Source organism: Aythya ferina (genome assembly GCF_964211825.1).
Source record: "Aythya ferina genome assembly, chromosome: 3".
Classification (NCBI taxonomy): Eukaryota; Metazoa; Chordata; class Aves; order Anseriformes; family Anatidae; genus Aythya; species Aythya ferina.
Genome location: NC_140298.1, coordinates 49,788,965 through 49,809,795, shown reverse-complemented (window position 1 = coordinate 49,809,795; position 20,831 = coordinate 49,788,965). Strand labels below are relative to the sequence as shown.

The 20,831-nt window shown below is 37.4% G+C and overlaps 1 long non-coding RNA gene across 2 annotated transcripts; it reads right to left on the bottom strand.

Moving 5' to 3' along the window:
* Positions 1 to 5,847: 5,847 nt before the first annotated feature.
* Positions 5,848 to 18,413, bottom strand: LOC311433857. Of its 2 annotated transcripts, XR_014690990.1 has the most exons (5): positions 18,321 to 18,405; positions 16,649 to 16,695; positions 9,164 to 9,222; positions 7,557 to 7,704; positions 5,848 to 6,027 (listed from the first exon to the last, which is right to left on the bottom strand). It is a non-coding gene; the product is annotated as an uncharacterized lncRNA (long non-coding RNA). The 2 variants fall into 2 exon arrangements; XR_014690989.1 differs by lacking the exon at positions 9,164 to 9,222 and having other exon boundaries at positions 18,321 to 18,413.
* Positions 18,414 to 20,831: the final 2,418 nt, after the last annotated feature.

Genomic DNA, 20,831 nt, shown 5'->3' with positions numbered 1-20,831 from the left:
ATTTGTAGGTTACAATTTAAATTACTGTAACTTTTGCAATATAAAATCATATGCAACCATTGGTTGATCCTTGATGCCTTTGAATCAATAATTTAGAAGTACTCTTCAGGCTTTAATTGAGCCTCAGGGTTAAGCAGTCATTATAAAGTAAGAAAGAAACATGTTATGCCATGAGATTTCTGAGTGAACTCAGATTCTTGTCTTTTTCACTTGTATTTACTGATTATCTATATTTTGTGAGGTTTTAATAGGAATTGTCACAGGGAGCAAAAATTCTGGTTATTGACTGTCTGAAAAACAGTCCTCTGAAGGGTCTGTATGAAGTCTTTAAAAAACAGCTAAAGAACATTTAATAGTTTATAGCATGCAGATGAGTTGTGCAAAGACTTCTAAGATTAACTCCATGCAAAAAAAGTCAAACTGTCAGTGATCAGACTGACAGCACATCCTTATGTAATGCCACTTATGTATTTCTAGTGAATAGATTACTAAAAAAAAATAAAGATACCAACACACACAAGAATACATACCAGGACTATAGTGCTACCTTTAGTTTGTACTGATAATTAAAAGAAAACACATTTATAGAATACCTATGAAGCTATATAAACTTCTAAATTAGATGTCAGTAAACATATCATGAGAATGTATAAACTGACTTGAAATATATATAGGGTCTGTTTGATTTCACCTCAGTGTAGTTACATGATGAATATCACACAGCAAGTTAGTGGGGGAAAGAGAAATATTAGTTGCATGTTCTATAGTGAAAGGATGAATTCTAAATACATCTATAAATAATATTGATCATGAATTGTGTATTGACATATCTTTTGTTGGATCCAAAATGTACTAATTTTGATAATACCTTTTTGTTTAAAGGAATGATAATTATTACAATCCTGACTTCTCAAAGGTCTAATGGGAAAATATCTGTTTGACAATATTCTGTTCAGATTTAGAAGATGAAAATCATGTGGTTTATATTTGCTTCGATCCAGGATTCCAGTTTTAGAAATGAACTTGAAGTTTATGTGCTCAGTGCCACCGAAAGTAATTTGTCTTTTTGTGGAACAGTTGATGGCAGCACTGGTACTTTCAGTAAGGGAGAACACAAAGAAGTCTGATGTCAAATTAATGATGCTATAAATCCACTCTGTGGCAATATCATACTGGCCACCTGGCACTTTGTCTACTTTGTTTTTTGAAGCATTTTCTAAACTTTTTTAAAGTTGCAGCTGCTCTTTCCTCACTATATCTTATGGCTGCTTCTAAGCTAAGAATCAGAATCAATTGGAAGGGACCTCTTGAGACCACTTACTCCAGTCCCCCTGCTCAAGCAGAAACAGCTATAGCAGGTTGCCCATGGACCATGGTCCAGTCAGGTTTTGAATATCCCCACAGATATCGATGGATATGGATGCCTGAGGATACTTTATACATTGAACCAGTTCCAGGGAAGTTTACCCTGAGTGTTATGATAACCATCATGCTCTGTCTGGCTTGTGGGATGGATTGTCTATTATTTTGTTGAAATCTAAGGACTGTCCTAACAGACAAAAACCTCATTTTGGATTGTCTCCACTTTAACATCTTACCTCTGAGCAAGACTGTGTTTTTGCTTTCAGGGGCAACTGCTGGTCTCTGACAGCATGAGGTATGGCTTTGTATGGCTCCAGCATTTTACTGTAAGCTTTATTTGCTCCACATGTAGGCTGGCCCACAGGACACTTTCAAACCTGAGAGAGCTACCCATTTCTATTCCTAGCAGGAAGTGTGTTATGAGGGTCAGCATTTCCTTCCTAGTCCTCATCTAGTGAAGGCTTCCTCCTCAGGCTGGGCATGGGCCCATGCCCTAAAGTTTCTGATCACCCTCTCAAGCAGCCACAGGGTCCCAGGGCACTCCTTTCCAAGTATTCTGGTGCAAAGGACAGAATAGGATTCATCTGGGGGCAGACTGAATCTAAACTGAATTCAGGCTGACTATAAGAAAAAATACAGATGACAGTGGCCCAGAAATGAATGAAGATTCAGCCTTCCCAGAGGAGGATATTTGCATCACTGACTATCTGGACTTTCTTACAGAAGCAGTTTCCATTTGCCAGCTACTTGATTCCCCAGTTTCTTTTCTGAGATTGATCCTATCGGGTTATAGCTTACAGTTCCTTTTCCTGTACTGCAGGAAGGACAGAGTTCCCTAACCAGATTCTGTGCGCATTCCCACAATATAACCATTCAGCCAATAAAGAACCATAGTATTCATTGCAACTAACATGTTTCCCAATTCATTGGAGCATGAAGGAACAGCAAACAGTGTGAAAAAAAGTCTGATGAAATATAACTGCATCTCACAGTGTACCTGAACTGCCTTACCACATATAGTAGTTATTACATCCGCATAGACATACAATTCACCATGGTATCCAACTAAAGCTAAGATTTACGAAAACATTCCATAAGAACTTAAATATGAGAACTAAATGGGCATCATTATTCGCCCACTAAAAACACCACTTATTTCACCAGCTTGAATTTACCAGTTTTGGAAGCATTAAAGTTTAAATTGACCCTGCAGAGATAAGTATGTGGTAGCATTGTGGTTATGCAAATATCACTGTTCACAGGCTCCACAGTATAGCAAAAAGAGCTGATAGGAATTTCCATTACTGTAGTAGTAGTTGTTTATTAACATGTAAAGAGGCAGTCCAGGAGCTATGAACAACATCGTTTTCTTGCAGCTAGTGTTCCCAAGCTCTCAGCCATCTGCTGGCCTGCCTACCTGTGATAATCACCCCTTCTCCCTGCCAAATTTTGTGCTGCACTATGCATGACATTTTAAATGATTTAATGGTCTAATTTGCATTTTTCAAATAATTTTACATGCCAATTAATTTCAGTTTATGGTTAATATCCCCTTCCACAAATACTGTTAGGGAAAGACAGAGATAAGCACAAACTTAGCCAGTTATGGATAAGTCAGAGAGGGTGCCTGGGGTGTAAAAGAATGGGTTGGGGGAAGCAGGGGGGGCCAATAGGGAAGGTGTGCAGTGGGGGACGGGTGTCTCATCTTGGTAGGTTTGTGACAGCACCAGAATAAGCGGGAATGTTATGGTTTCTGTGCATAGCTGACAGGCAGCCGGGAGTAAAGAAGAGTGATGTACCTGTGCTCTGCTTTCATGGGTGGTGCTGGGCCATCTGGAGTAGCTTCACAGGTCATGGGAGCAGTGGGAATCAGGGTGATTTGATGGTTTGTTTCTTTTTTTCCCAAAGCTTGGCCAAATTCATCCTCTATATCTGTCCTGCCCACTTTCCAGCTGCTGCCACTTCTGAGTGCCTGGGTCCCATCAAAGGCAGCAAAAGGCAACCAGGAGGTCAGGGAGGATGCCCAGGGGCAGCAACACCTGCCAGGAGCTGGGATGGGTGCTGGGCCATGGAGACTCTGGGCACAGTGGCACCAGTGAGTGAAATACAAAGGACAGAGCCTGGAGCATAAACTTTCTGTCCCTAGACTTAAATGTCAAATAAAAGGGAAGGGAAGGGAGAAAGACAGAAATATGTCCTTGCATCATTTGGTACCATTTATATCATGATACTGTAGATACCCAAAGCACTGTATTAACTGGACATCCTTGAGCTAAGCCTTTATAAAGACGCATCTTTCTTCAAAACAGTCTTCCCAAATGATGCAATTAAGCCTTCAATATTAAAAGCTTTTGACAGATTTAAATAGCAAATTGCACCTCAAGGGACAACCCCTCTAATCAAAAAGCTCCAGCATTGGTTGCTTTGGGTGCTCGTCCACCTGAATGTCCTCATTTCCCATCAGCAGCCCTGACAGACCATGCATCCCCCACACTGTTGTCATCTCAGCCTCTTCTGCTGCTCTGGGAGAAATGTCAGGCTGTAGGAAGGGCTTACCAAAGAGCTGACAGAGGATTTGCAATATGAAACATGATGATTAAATGCACAAAATGGTGCAAGCCTCCAGTATCTATAAAGTCTTTGGGGAAGTCATTGCTGTCATTATTTTTTATGATTAAAAATGGCCTAGAGTTGCTCTCTTCAAAGCTGATTTTTCATGTTACTTAAATGTTTGTGTTTATCCATTGTGCTAAAATGTCTGTGGCTAAAAATTAAGGAGACATTCTCAAGGCTGGCAGATATAGTATGACATTTTCCATGTTGAATGCATTTCAAAGTCCTTGCAACATCTCATACTAATTGATTTTTGTCAAGACCAGTCAATTCTTTTTTATTTTATCAATTCTTCTGAAAACCAAACCATGTGTGCATGATGTGTGTGCCTGTTTTACAAAGAAATTATAGTTTATTACCAATCTTTCACAGTATGACCAGGGAAAAATAGCATAGATTTAAGAGGAATTCAAATGTATTTTTCAACATTCCTCACTGAGAAAAGTAGATATGCAAGGTTTATTTTTGTTTAAAAGTGTGAACTCATTTTTTGTTACTGTTGTGTATTATATGCAAAATAGATTTTTAATGGTTTTGACCATTTGCTTCTAACATAATATCCAACAGCTTTTGCAGATGAAATGGGTGCCTGGCACCCATAGATTGCTAAATCTGTAGCAATTTACAGCCATCTCCCACAGTGAATTAAATCATGATCAAAGTTGTAATTTAATTTGGGAAAATACTGAAGCCCTTCCAGTTCTTCCTTGAGGGGAAAATATACACAATTCTGCAGATTAGACCAAGTCTTTAAACATGCATAGCTGTTGTTGAGATTTCAAAAATGAAGTAAGGAGAACATGTGGTTCATAATTCTTGGTCTTCTCCTCTGCCTGAGAATAATTTTTCCATCATAACATTGTGCAAGCCAAATGAAGTCTCTTAATCAAGGTGTTGGACTAATGCCAGTAGCCTCTTAGGAACATTTACAAGAAGTTGTCACCGAAATGTGACCTCCATTGACACCCTGAAGCCCCTTTACCTATATGAAGTCCCAAGAGGAGTTGTCAAAATGAATATCCATGCAAAATACACAAGGACTTGGAGTAATGCCCAAGCTGTTTTTCTGTATTTCACACCCCTCATATTTTTATTAGAGGAAAGAAAATCAGGAAAGTCAAAAGTGTGAAATGTATACTCATACAGAATATGAATGATGTTTACAAAACATTCTTCTTAGCTATAGAATCGACAGTCCTATTTAAAACCAAAATAAATCTACATTCTAATGTCTAAATGACACTCTAATGTCATTTCTAGTGCTGAAGGAACCTGTGCCTTTTCCATCCCATCAGATATTGTAATATTTCTGTAATTATGCATGGGGGGATATGAAAACACAACTACTGTGTGAAAGAGAGGAATATAAGTTAAATAAAGATATTGAATATGTCTGTTTAATGTTACCAGAATGCTCTTAGGTCTTTAGCATAAGAGTAATAAATTTGTATAGGCACTTACAGTGCAGCACTTATGTAGTGACAGAGCACTTACAACATTCTTACAACACTTCTATGAGGAAAGGAAACCACCTCACTCCTTTCATAGTGCAAGGAGAGATAAAATCCATTATTCACTCAGAAGCCCATGAAGACCTCAAGCCTCAAAAAGATTTGGACTCAGATTTCCCAATTCCGAGGTTAGCAGCCTAACTTCTTTGCTATTTTTCCCCTCTGTTCAGTTTATCAACAAAATTACATTTCTTTTTCCTACCAGTAATGCAATAAAACAATTATTTGTATTATTGTCATAATAGAGCAAATATGATTACACAATATTTTATTATTGTATAAAATGGCATAATTTTATTATTGTATTACTGTATAAAATTGTATTATTGCCATAATAATACAATTATTTGTATTAGTTTCACAGAAAGAAGATCTTAAACAGGGAACATACCAATGAAATCCAAGTAATGAAATGTTTATCGATTCTCAAAGCTTCTTAAAATTTTTTTGGGACCCTAAGGAATCTTTTGGATTGCCTGCTTGCATTGGTGAAAATGCTGTCCTTCTCTCCTGTATTTTGTAACTTATTTGATTTAGCAGTCTGCAGAAAACACAACAAAACAAAAGACAAACCACTCTGTTAGAGCTTCATCATTTCCAGACCCATCTGACAAAGGTGGCAGGAGCAAACAGGATGCAAAGGACCAAGGCTCAAAGACAGAAATGTGAATATGAGTGAAAGGCTTGAGGACTTGTGAGTACTAAGCACAATGAGGGGAAAAAAATGGTTAAAAGGCAGAATAGCTAGCAACAAAGTAGCAGAAGAGACCATTCAGACATTTAAAAAACAAACAAACAAACAAACAAAAAAAACTTCCTCCAGGAGCAGGAAAGATCTCAAGGAACAGGAACCCTAGGTAAGAAAAAAAAAAAACAAAATAATAATAATAAAAAATAAAAATAAAAAATAAAAAATGGGCTAAGTCCTGCTACTAATGGCCAAAAGGACCTCCACTGAGTAGGAAGGAAGAAAATGAAGCTGGTATTGAAAACTTCTTTGATGGTAGGCAGCTGGGTAGTTGAGCATGTCCTGAGCATCAATGAGGTCAGGTTCTTGAACAGAGGACACTGATTCCCTAATGTGACACATGGAAAACACACAAGCTTTTTCTTTCCCTGATAGCACAGGTGTTGCAGCTGCCCACAGCATTCCCTTCCCAAACTCACTGACTGACAGTTGCTGGCTACCTGGCACAAAAACAAATTGTTTCCCAAGCTATGAGGTTTGATTTCTATTCTCATCCTTTAACACCACTGTCTCAAAAACATCTTTCCTTAGTCTTTAAAGTCATTATGTTGTCCAAGCTCTTCTTCCATTCCCCTGATTCCTCTTATTTATTATTATTATTTTTTATTTACAAGCCCATTTTCCCTGCTTTTAAACAAATCTCTTAATTTACTATTCTTATTCCTTTTTTTTTCTTTTTTGTTTTTCTTTTTTCCCTGTAATGTATTATGTTCTAGTGAAATTTCCAGTAGCACAAATAAGACTTCCTTTACTTCATTATTCCTCATACCTCCAACTAAATTCTTTGTCCCAGCAGATCATCTTTACCTTCCCAATTACTGCTAGACATCCCAGCTTTCTTAAGTTCATCCTAAGCCAGTGCATACATAATTTATTTCACTTTTCTCATTTCATTCAAAGTCTATACTGTCATTCCACAAAGCCATTTTATAACAGCTTTGTAAAATGGGAAATGTCATCAGTACCTCTGCATTTGCATATATTTTCACTAAGTATATGAAGGATGGCAGAAGTAAGGTGAATCTTTAATATATGTGTACCAATATATTTCATTAAATTTTCACCCCGTTGCTCTTCTTCCTCCAGTGCTTCCTCAGGATCCCTAATGTGTCATGATTTGACTTAACTTTAAGCTTAGCAGATGCATCCTGCTGAGGCGTATGTCCATATTTTAGAGACAGAGAATATGACTTTTATTGCTTTTTAAAGTATCATATTTCTAACAAGCTACAGAGGCATATGGATTCTGCAGTTTGTTCAGCAACATTACTATGTATATTCAGTATGCACCTAATAGAACTCTTTTAGTGTAACTGTCTTACCATGATCAACTGTAGGCATTGCACTGGGTATGCATAAATTCTGCCTGTATTCATCAACATCCACACTGAGGTTGTATCTCTCTTCTAAATTTTCTTGGTATCTTTCTCAATTCTTGTTACGGAAAACAACTTGAATTTTCAGCTCTTTCTGTGAAATAAATAAAAATTAATGGATCATGTTTCCTAGAAATACCTATACATGCTGAACTGAACTTTATATTTGTTCCATATAAATGAACATTGTAGCCTCAATTCTACAAACCTTAAGTAGTATCTTGAACAAAACAGAAATGAGCAGATCTAACTAGAAATATTATATTGCTAACTGTTTACTTAACACCTGTGGGGATGTATCCACAAGAACTATGAAGCTGTCTGCCTTCATGGGCAGGGAAGAGAAAGGACCTTCTTCCATGGAGGCACCTGGTATTCTGTAGGAGGTCTCCCACTTCATTGATTATAAAGCAGGAGTGGAGAGATTAGCTTTGTGTGACTACATCTGAGGGTTATGAATATCTGATGGTTATGATTTTTAACCATTGTTAGAATCCCACCTCCTCACCTGTTAATGAGGCAGTCAATTGGTTTGAAGCAGGTTCTTACCTCTCAATATTTCCTATTCACTCCCTGAGCACAAGCAAAACAGAGTCTGAGAGCACTGATGGTCAACGGCAGTTACAAAGCAGTTTATAATTTTTAGAAATATAGATCTAAAGAACAAATTCCTCTGTTCCATGATTCCACTGCATTTTTGATTATTGTAAGAAGTAAGATATGTCATCTTTGATTTCAACACAAACTGTGCCTGGGCAAAGACTCAGGGAGCCTGACCCAAGCAATTTCAGATGAATTTGGGTCTAAAGAGGAACACAGACAGGAACATATACAAATACATTTGTCTCTTTCCTACTCTGATTTCAGATATTCTCTTTTAATCCATGATGACAGAAATCCTAGCCACAATCATTGAAAAGTTTTTTGAGTGACCTTTCCTTATAAATCCCATAATTATTATGCCATAAAGCATGTGTTCCTTCCTATTTCTTAGAATCAGTTTGATATATTTCAGAATAATAAGCAAACTGCAGCTTGTCAAACTTCCGCAACCCACTTTTAAAGAAAGAAGTAAGAAGCAGACAAAAGGTCTAGACTACCACAAAGCTACCCCTGGGAATAACACTTACTGTGATAAGGAGTTGTTGAGAAACTCTACTACACCCCTTCATCTTTCTGTATTCCTGATGATTGATGACTCCTTTTTGAAAAGTATCACTTTCCCAATTCATCATGCATTTAACAAGCACTTAGAACTTACTGCAGAATTTTAGTGTTTTAACCAGTGAACCATGCATTGCTAAATTAAGAAGAAAAAAAAACATCAAACAACAACAACCGAAAAACACGACATTGAAAATATATGGTTATATTGTTTCTCGGTAACTTTTACTGGCTTATATTGCTGGACTCATTCTGTGTGCAAATATCTAGGTCTCTGAGTGTCATTAAATGATAAATGTTCTGGCCTTGCAGTCCATTCCATCCAGTCCTGTGCTATATTCAAGCAACTCCTTCTGAAAACAAGAGACTTCTATGTACTTGTAACTTACTTGTGCACTAAGAATTGTAGAACTCCCAACTGTGATCTCTCCAGGTCTTAATTTCCAGTCTGAGGAGTAAAAATAATAAATTTGTTTCTTTTCCTCTTTGTTGTCACTGTAAGACTTCAGGCAAGGTGATGAGTTGGAGAGTATGCATGATCATGTATACAAATCACTGCCTGAGAATTCTCTAAGCATGTGGGTGCTACTGCCATGGAAGTCAATAATAATGAAATAAGTCAGTAAAGCAGAACAGCAAGTTCAAAATGATAAGAAATATTTTCCAATGAAACAAAAAGTGTGATTTTTTCTCGTTGTTTTTTATAGTGCAGAAAGAGTTCCGCATTTGCTGCTTTCTGATTTACACGCAATTATTCACTATATAAGAATTGAAATAAATTGCTTAAGTCCTACTTAGAAAATCACACTGGAGCATATCTCACTAAAGGCTCGTCTATCCTTTCTCATGTGCAAGTCTTTAGACACCTGACTTCAGTTCTGGACCATCTGCTAACCTCTGTCCAAATATCTCATCCTTTTTCCCGACCTTTTAGAATTTAGATAATAAGCCCATCAACAAATACGGGGTTAGATAACCATATCATTGAAATATTATTTTTTCCTTGAATCTTGTTGTCACCATAGAGCTAGTAGCAGCTGACAGAATGATTAGTAGGTTATGCACAGTTTTGATTAGCACCAAGTATATTTTAATAGACAAGTCAGAAGCAATCTGGAAATGTTTGTTGATAAAGATAATTGGAAAGATAAATTCAACCATGACTAGAGGGAACATGTGATTATTGAAACTGTGTTTCCTGTAGTCAGTTTTAAATAAGTTAATTCCACACACTGTTCTAAAATAAATCACAAACAAACATTGCCGAAACTGGACTTATACAACTGACTCCAAGTGACTCCAGAGCATTTACAACCTGGTTCACCCTTTAGCCAGGAAAATGTCATTGGAAACCCAAGTGAGTGGGAAGCTGAAAGACCAAATGGATTGTTATACTGGTAGCATCAATTTCCAAAGTTTTCCCCTTGTTGTCCAGTCTGTTCATCTGTTCAGTGATACCATTTTGAGTTTCTTCTTTCCTTGTTCATCCTTCTCAGCCTTTTGGTGCCTTTTTACATGTGAGAGCACTTAATAGCCCTTTCTATAATGTTGTACTTGACTGACAAAGCTCAGCAGCAATTGCAGTGTGCTGTTTCTGAAAGCACTGCTAATCCTCAAAGTATTATCTTGGTTGGGATGCTACAGGGCAGGATGCTGATTCTCAGCTCAGTCTTGACTTTCAAAAAAACACAGAATCCTTTTCCCACAATCTTTCACATCTGTGATCTGTCAGCAGATACCTCTAATCAGCTTCCTTCTTCAGATAGGAAGGAATACCAGTCAGTTCCATGTGAAGACTATTTTCAGGTTAATGCTTTTTCTTTATAGATACCGCTAGCATCCATCCATCATTTTCTAAAGCACTGCATGCCCAGCAACCTTCAGTGTATTTGGCTGTACCACAGACTCTGGTCACCTCAGATGCACAATCTTGTATAAACCGAAAGAAATAGTTAAGATTTCCATTTCAGATTCCAGGCTAGGTTTAAAGAATTAGTATGTGCAGCTTTTGCAGGGTCCTTTAGACACTCTGTCTGAACTTCTGATGGTGAGGTATATTTTTGTTTATTTCATGGCTCAGAAGAGTTATCCTTTTTTTTCTTCCTTATCTTTTGAACAGCAAATTCTTCTTCAAAAGTCTATGCATGTCCTATGTCCTTCAATTTGTCTACAAAATAAAAAATCTCATTTTGCAGATTTCCCCTCCCCAGATTAAAACAACTCACAAAAACAATCAGCATCACAGAATTACAGAATGGTTAAGGTTGGCAGGGGCCTCTGGAGATCATCCAGTCCACCTCCCCTGTTCAAGCAGGGTCACCCAGAGCAGGTTTCCTGGGACCATGTCCAGATGGTTTTTGAAAATCTCCAAGGTGGCAGACTCCACAACCTCTCTGGGCAACCTATGCCAGTGCTCTGTCCACAGAGCACAGAAGTGCTTCCTCATGTTCGGAGGAAAGCTCCTGTGCTTCAGTTCGTGTCCATTTCCTCTTGTCCTGGCACTGTCCTGTCAGTCGTTGGCACCACTCTCAGAACAAAAGGAAAGACAAATACAAATTTTGTAAATTTGTACTCACAGGAATGGTGGGAATGGTGGGAATGGTGTTAAGCTGAGGCAGGGGAAGTTTAGGCTGGACATCAGGAAGAGGTTCTTCACTGAGAAGGTGGTTGCACACTGGAACAGGCTCAGAGATGTACTCACTGCACCATGCCTGTCTGAATTTGAAAAGCAATTGGACTGTGCATTTAGTCACATGGTCTAAACTTTTGGGCAGACCTGTGCAGTGTCAGGAATTGGACTTAGTGATCCTTATGGGTCCTTTCCAACTCAGAATATTCTATGATTAGTGATTTCCTTTTCCTTGTTATTTTAATTGATGCACAATTGCCAGCTGTCAGTTTGGGGGAACAAATTTTACATGGATGCAAGAAAAATGCTGAGAAAAGACTGTTTAGGATACATTTTCACCATGTGATATAATTTTGCTTATCTATCATTCAAAAATCAAGGTCAGTCAATAATACTACTTCCAACTCACCCTACAGACCTGATGCTATATGTGGACATGTTGCTTCTCTTGCATTAGTGTAAAGCAGAAGAGATATCAGTAAAGTCAATGAACTGATGCTACTGACAGTAAAAGGAAAATTATTCCCTTATTCTTAATAGTTGATTAGTTTAAACACCTTGGAGAACAGCTAGGAGGTATTTCACACACTAATAAGCCTGTCATTATTAGCTTATAACATCCTGAGGCTGTTAAAAATTTGATAAAATATTTTCAGTTCTTAAAAACACCAGTATCATTTCATTTGAGAAGAAATTTCTAGCATCAGTATATATATTGTTTCATTGTGATTTCTGTTTTCTTGTACTTATAGAAGCAGTATAATGAAAAGCTTTACAAGAGGTAAAAACTAAGAAATGAGCCTTTTAAAATAACTAATCAAAATGAAAAACAACATCAGTGAAAGAGGATGAGCACAAGTATTTATTATATCACATCCTTTGTCTGACTTATGAAGTGACACTGCAGATCTATATTTTTTTTTTCAATGTCTTTTTCCAGGCTTAGCTCAAGTTTGCAGGAGACATAGATCTTCCTTTTCCTCTCACAAAATACAACACATATTGAATATGTGTCCGTCTTTGTGACTGCAACCAGATAGGAGATTTTTAGAGCCAATGCACTCGTGACTGACCACGAGTTTTCTGTAGTTTTGTAAGTAGGACACAGGTGAGATGAGGAGGGTGGACAAAAAAGTGATACAGTCCCAAGCAGACCTTTCCCTCATCTCTCTGAGGCACTGCTCGGCAAATGTGCCTGTGCTCTTGCTTGAGAGCCCTGGGGCCAGCACCTGCAGGAGGGAAGCAAGTGTGTGCCCCAAGCTGGAAGAGGATGACCAGCTCCAGGCCAGAGAAGGGGCAGCAGAGACAAGAGCAGCAAAGGTGAAGCATGGGTGACATGAGTTAATGCATTTTAGTGAGGATTTAATTACCAAGGAGATATGCTCTGAGCAGAAAAAAAATATTGAAATGGAAAAAAGGTCATTTTAATGAGTGAAATGGTTAAACAATTAACTGAGGCTATTAATCAGATAATCTTTGACATTCAGTGGAAGTAGCTACCTAGGGATTATGAAAAACAGTGGCCTTTGGCATTTAAAAAAAATATTTACTTTCTGATCACTTGCATTTTACTCAAAGTTTGTCTATAAATAATTAGCCACAGTGTTTCTACCACATTTTTTAATATTCATATTATTTATATATTTAATATATTTTTTAAATTCTTATATAAAAGAGAGAGATTTTGGTAAGATATCTACATATAAGCAATTGCAAGAATACTTAACCAGCACAGCTGTCTAAAATAACACAGTGCTGCATCTCTCATTTTGTCCTTTCCGTCTTTTTATGCTCATGTCTTTTAATATTTACTCAAGTTCTCTTTCTTGGCATTTTTAAACATGTGTCTGCTATGCATGGTTAGGGTTCCATTCATATTTTGGGAAACACAGTAATGGGGAAGTTCTCATCTGGCTAACCGTCAGTTTGTTATATGAAAGTTCTTAATAACACTCCGTTTTAAACCCTTATGCATTTACTAGAACTGTAGTTACTCACAACCCAGTTTCAGCACAATCTTTATTCAAAACCAGTAAGACAAGCATTATTTAAATAATTTTATTTTCTCTCTCCTTGTCTTTGATTGCTTTTGGCTCTATGATACTCTTTAAAAGGTGAACAATAATTTTGAAAGAAAAATTCATGGAAAGAAGCACTTGGTGGTGGGGGAAACTGGGAGTAAAGGGTACAGCCTACATCAGTGATGCTACTTACTAGTAATACAAGAAATCCGGAAAGTACAAACATGGCATACATTCCTAAGGTGAAATCTGGCACAATCACTTCAGATATTACAGCTTCCAAGTCCTGGTTTTGAGCCTACCACATAACTAACTTCACATAAGCAGGGTATGTTAAAAAGATACATATCGGTGACAGCAAAAAGTGATGGTCTTCATCAGTAGATGCAGATATGTTATTAGTTATTGATAGAAGGCACATTGATTGAGTTGACTAGATGTTCTTCAGAGGAATCATAAATTCGTTGTGTTCCTCTCCTTCTCTTCTGGTGTAGGGCTGAAAGAAGTTTTCTCTAGGCCATTTAATTATTCTGACATTATATGCTTGGATGCCTGCTAATTCATGAACATCTAAGTCTGATTTATGGTGCATGACATCACTAGTGTTAGATGGAAGAATAAAGTGAAGAGGTGCTTCACATCATAGTACTGTTAAAATTTATATAATGGAAGTAATATAGTTCCACATTTTTTGTTGTTCTCTCTTTGACTGTGTAGATTAGCTTCTTATGTTTACACAGCACAAAAAGCTGTCTGAAAACTGCATTAAAATGGATTTTTGTGGATTTTCTTTTATATAAGATTCATGTAAAATTAGCAACTGCCTTAATATACTGTAGTCTCTCCTATCCCAGGTATGCAGAGATCATTGTTACTTCTCAAATTTGGTGATACAATATGTCATTTTTGGTGTGGTCAAGGCTTTAAAAGATCATTGCAGTTAACCAGTCTGACATCTCACATGATAAATACAATAGAATTTCAATGAGAATTTCCTGTATAAGCATAAAGTTTCTGGCTGAGCTACAGCAGGATGTTTGGGAAAAGTCTGTGTACTTTATGACCTCCTTCTAGTGCTAGGTTAAAAAGAGCCTAATGCTCAAAAATGCTTACTAAATAATTAAGCTGTTTAAAAAACAGCTGTGAGTTTTAGGAATTAGTGACACAGGCTGACCTAACTTCTGAATAAGCTGAGCATACCCATTTGGCAGAACCAGAAAGACAGCATTTCTAAAGTGAACTAGACACTAAATACTAACTGATCATTATAGCTACCAATTTGCTGTGGGGATCTGGAAATCAATTTTCTCAGAATGCTGAAATAGTGAGAGCTAGTTTTGCTTATGACACGTTAAAGGTCAATGGGACACATGATTTAAATGCCATAAGTACTTCTGAAAGAACATTTTTTAATAACTCTAGTTGTTAATGGAATTTTGATGCAGAGGGTTGAGGCATCAAATTCATATCAAGATCGAGAAGTAGCTCTGTTGTCAACCTGTTGCATCTGCATATCACACCTGTATGAAAATTCATCTTAAAGGCTTCTGCAACAGTAAAGAGAACTTAAAATATGACTAAAATATTGTCATTAATAAAAATAGCTTACTGCCATTACACTGAAGAGAATAAAAGTGTAATTTCCAGAGAGTGTGGGAAATACACACCACACATGCTTTCTAAGACACATGAGAAAGGAACTGCCTCACCACTGAAACCAAGATAATAAATTCTAGTTAACCAATTGGAAGAGCTTTTATTATTATCATTGTATTTATTTTTAAAACTGTAGTCCAAAAAGACTGGGAAACATGGCATCATAAGCAAAGCTAGAGAAGTGATACTCGATATGTCCCTGAAAACTGAAAAAGGAATAATCATGAACACAAGGAGAAATGAGCAAAAACATGGTTAAAAATTCTTCTGTTGGAAGAATGCCCGATAAAACATGGAGCAGAACTGATTAAAAGGATGTCAACCGATCATTCTCAAAAACTTATGGGTAATAGTCAATGCTATTGTTAACAACAGTATATAAATACTTTATGCATTGTGGAGTTTTGAATAATGCTGTGAAAGGAGTTTCAATAGCTACTCTTAAATGTTGACCATCAGTTTCTCATTTTCCTATTTAAAAGGAGGTCTCTTGCAGCGGTAAAGAGATCTCTTATTTAGGTACCAAACTTCATTGGGAGGCATCATATTTTAGAAAATATTATATTACTTCTCCCATTCCTCTATTGTCAGCTTTGTAAAGACTTTGACTCTACTTCCAATCAATGAAACAAACTACTGCAAGCCATAGGGAATCCAGTCCTGTATCCAAACTATATATATAGGTAGGTAGAACTTATTTTTCTTATGTCTTTCTCCTAACAGTAACACAAGTGATATTGCTGACTGTAATCACATGTAATAATATACAAGTCACACACTCCAACGCTGAGCCTACATTCTCAAAATGAAACAGTATATAACAGCTTGTATCTCTGTATATAAATAGTAGCATTAATTCTTTAAAGCTTGAATCTTATAAATGGGGTTAATTTTCCACCACTTTAGCTATACTAGTATTACTAATTTGATTTAATTCTTCAACTGAAGTGGATGAAGAAACTATGAAAAAGTTCAGAACAATGTCCTGGCCTGTAAATGTCATATCAATACCAAAAAAAAGACTACTTTAACAACATAATTGGAGGCTACATAGGAAGGCAAATGAATAAACAAACAAAATCCATGCATTTTTTTTTTTTTTCACAAGCAGCAGAACTAAACAATCTTTCTTTCCAATAGATTTCTGACCTCAATTACCACCTGTATTTTTCCTGCAATAGTCTGAGTTCAATGTATAGCAGTAAGTGAATAAAGGACATAATACTAACAGTCCAGAGATGAGAATGATAGCAGATTGGCTTTTTTGTTGGTTTATTATTTTTTCTTCAAATGAGTTACCACCTCAAACATAGCTTCAACTCATTCTTCTAACCTATGCTTGCATTTCTCATTTTGATCAGCAGTGAAAGCTGTGCCTGAAATTTCATAAACCACAATCTGATTCCCTTTTTAAACATCTTTTTAAAACATTTAAACATATGTAGTTGTAGAGGCCAGACACAGTGATCTTGCAAAAGTGATCTGTCAATCATTTATAAATAAAATTACCTCTTCCATTTGCATTAATTTCTTGCAATATAAAATGGAAATGTTTGGTGTTTTCCTACCTTTTTGTAGCATTCAGGATGAAGGATGCATTCTGAGGCGTAAGATTCTGAAACAGCTTCTGCTTTTATTTCAATTTTTCTACAAATGAATCAGAAAAAAAATATATATATATAAGAACTTCACTAGGTTTTGTATATGTTGCTTCTGTCTTTTATATCAATTTAATTTTTTTCCCTCATTGCAGATGCTCCTTAATTAGTGTAATCTAGGTCGACCTAACCTGTTGCTCTTGAGATGTCTGCTACACACTGATGTAAATTTGATGTAAGTGAAGAAGTTACGGACTGTGGTGGTGGGCAAAGGAAAAAGCTACGTGTCATGCAGCTTTTTTTTTTTTTTTTTCAAAAAAAAAAAAACTTGCTGAAAAATTTGAATGAGGAAGTGCTGAATATGGTAAAGTGGGATCCTAGTTTACAAAGAGCTTCCAGGTCACTTCTAATAACTACTATTTACAGACATCACAGTTTAACCCAATGTAAAATCACCACACTTCCATCTAGCACTAAGTATTCATATCTTCTGAAAAATATGAATCATTCTGCTCTTGTAAAAACCTATTTATCTCATAAAATGTGTATGCATTTTCAATGTTGACTTAGACGTGTACAACTCCTCCTCAGTTCTGAGTGTTCTTGTCTTCCTACATGCTGTACAGGCTGCTATCCCAATAATGAAGGTCCTCTGGGAAGGGAATAAGTGAATGCAGGACCTGTATTGTGAGATACATAGCTGAGCTGAACAGCTGGAGAAAATGTAGCTAATTAAATCAAATGCTGCAGCCAAAGGGAGTTGAATTATGCTCTCTAGAAGTAAGTATAGAGGCAAGCAATGCACATTAGAAATACAATTCAGAGTTCACACAGAACAGCAACCTATTTTAAAAGTAAAGAAAAAACAAACAAACAAAAAACATCACAAAAGGAACAGCACGCTTCTCATTGCTCTCATAAAAACAAAATTCACTAGGAGAACAAGAGCTTGAGGACCAAATTTATTTATTTATTTATTTTAATATTATTTGAAGACTTGACTCCTGAGTTTACATAGATTCTCAAGATTATTTTTTTATATATATTTGGAAATCACTTTTCTACCAAAATGATTCAGCTTTTCCCATGTGCAGAAAATCATAACTGCTTTACAGCTCACAGTTAGCATAACAATTTAGGCCAGTTGAGGATTAAAGGAAAACAGTTACCAAAAGCTCAGTTCAACTCTGAAGCTAGAATTCCGTTATTTCACAGCTGGGATCAAGGTGGTAAATGCACAAAACTGACTTATGCCATTGTCATATTGTAGGTGACCAATATGCCTCAATAAATGCTTTTGTCAAGCACTGGGCTGCACATGTCAACTGGTTTTACAGAAGTTCATTGAAGCCTAACTGCCACATTTCCTCTGTGTCCTCACAAAAGGATAACATCATAGTACCTCACCCATTCCTTAAATGTGCAGACACGAGTCCTCCAAAATTAGAACACATTTCTCAAATAAAACCAGATAACCATATAGTAGTCTCCAGAGATTACCTCCTTATGTAAGAGGAAACAGTAAAAGAAAAGAAAAAAGTTAGTAGTTCATCACAGTCCTTAATTACATCTGAATATAATGGTTTTTTGCTTCCTAAAATCTTGTGGTGAAGATAAAACAAAAGGGAGGAGTTATGCATACCAAAAAGATTTTTAGAAGCATTCCTTCCTTCTGGAGAGTCAATCAACCCTTTATGACCCTTCGTCTGAGGGAAAGTGGGTTTACCAACACTCCATCTCCTTCATCAGCAGTTACTCTTTGTGTTTCTTATGTTGGTGACAGGTGTAGCAATTCATCATTTGAGGTAGCAATTTACTTTTAATTAAAAAACATCTTTTTAGATAATCCAGTTAACTTTCAGTTTTTCTGTATTTGCAAACTAATTTCCTTCAAATTTCAAGCACTTTTTGTATTGCGTAGCAGACAATTCATATAAAGTGTTTAATTTAATGGGGCTTTGGAGGAATGAGTAATTACAAGGGTGACATGTTCTGTTGGGAGAGATAAATCCTAATGAAAATTCTAACTCTACATACACACAGTCTGTCCCAAATTCTAAGGTAAATCTTCATTGCAGGATTACCCTTCCCTCCTCCACCCCCCCCCCTTTTTTTTTCAAATAATGCCTCCTAACATCCTGATACAAAAGCCTTATCTTCTCATTGCCTATAATTATACCAGTGAACTTTAAACTAAGCTAAATTCTGAGAAGAATAATTCAATGTTCTGTAGCCTTCTAACATAATCCTACTATTCCACAGCTCGTATTTGCTGATCCTGCCGTTTACACAATTCCTTTGCAACATAATATCCAGGCTGGTTTAAAATACGTGCACCTTATCTACACTTTATTCCATTTAACCTCTTCCTTTTCACACTTCCCAGCTCACCTTATCTAAGTGATACCAGCTGCCTATCCAAGAGACATTTGGACAAGGCTCTCAGACACATGGTCTGATATTTTGGGTGGTCTTTTGGGGAGCCAGGAGCTGGACTCAATGATCCTTGTGGGTCACTTCCAACTCACGATATTCTATGATTCTATGATGCTATCCCCAACAGTGATTCCAGAGGACTTCATCAGATGCTAACAAAAGAGTATAAATCTGGGAGCTTTATCAGGAGAATGACCAGAATGGGGACATCAGACAGCACTCTGTGTAATGAGATCAGCTGGGTAGCTGGCACATATGAAAATATTTAAGATATACTTAACTGCAGCATCGGCCAGACAATCATCCTATTTTGTAGACCGAAAGAGATTCATTTCCTCATTATCTGCTCTCCGAATTATTTCAGTTCATTAAGCAAACTCCACATTTAAGACTCTCCTAAAGATTAATAAAAGTATGTTCAGTGATGTGCTGTGCAGATACCAGCTCAGGACTGGGAGCAAGTGTAGCTACATCAGCACTGAGTTCCACCAGGGCTCATTACTTTCTCAGCAGTTTAATTTAGCCTGGGCACAGCACCACCCTCCCTTGACTACTCTGCTTTTAGCTCCATGACTAACTTGGCTGTCTTTCAATGTTGCTGCGCTGCAGAGTGCAACCAGATCCTAAGTCCTTCTGCAATTCTTCTGCTTGATAGGATGAGCAAAAAGAGAATCCTATCTTCTCCTTGCCTCCCAGTTTCTCCATCCAGTACAAAGAAATGACCCTGGGGAATTCTCCTCATGTGTCTCCATCTCCTTTTCTCTTACGCTGCAGAGCTCCATGTGGCTAGGGCTGTGTGCACTTTGTGTGCAAAGCACACCACCACCATTTGGAAAACATCACAGGTTGTTTCCTAGCACAGAATGAGAAAGCCATGATGAGGTAGTATGGGATGAACACAGAAGGTGGAGATGCTACAAGAGGGCAGCCAAGAGAGAGTAATTTAACTGTTCAAAACCATCTGCCATTGTAGCTGACTTCTATGCACTGAACAGACTAGGACCCTCAGACTGGCATCATTAGGGTGCATTCGGAAGAGTGTTACCAGTAGGTCAAGGGAGCTGATCCTCCCCTTCTACTCAGCCCTCATGGGGCCACACTTGGAGTATTGTGTCCAGTTCTGGGCTCCCCAGTACAAGAGGGACATGGAACTACTGGAGCAAGTCCAGAGGAGGGCTACGAAGATGAACAAAGGACTGGAGCACCTGTCATATGAGGACAGACTGAGAGAACCGGACCAATTTAGCCTGGAAAAGAGAAGACTGAGGAGAGATCTCATCAACGTGTATAAATATCTGAGGGGAGGGTGTCAAAAGAATGGAGCCGGTCTCTTTTCAGTTGTGTCCAGAGAGAGAATGGGAGGCAATGGGCACAAAATGAAGCACAGGAGGTTCTGGCTGAATATGAGAGGGCACTTCTTTACTGTGAGGGTAACAGAGCACTGGGACAGGTTGCCCAGAGAGGTTGTGGAGTCTTCTTCTCTGGAGATATTCAAAACCCACCAGGATGCTATCCTGTACAATGTGCTCTAGGTGATCCTGCTCGGCAGAGGGGTTGGACTAGGTGATCTTCAGAGGTCCCTGCCAACCTCAACAATTCTATGATTCTGAGATTCTGTGATCATTAGACTAAAATCTAGCCTTTGTCATTAACTCCTCAGTAAGGCAACACATCTCTTCTTGCCTTGATTCTCTTTATGTTAGAGGAGTCCATTTAT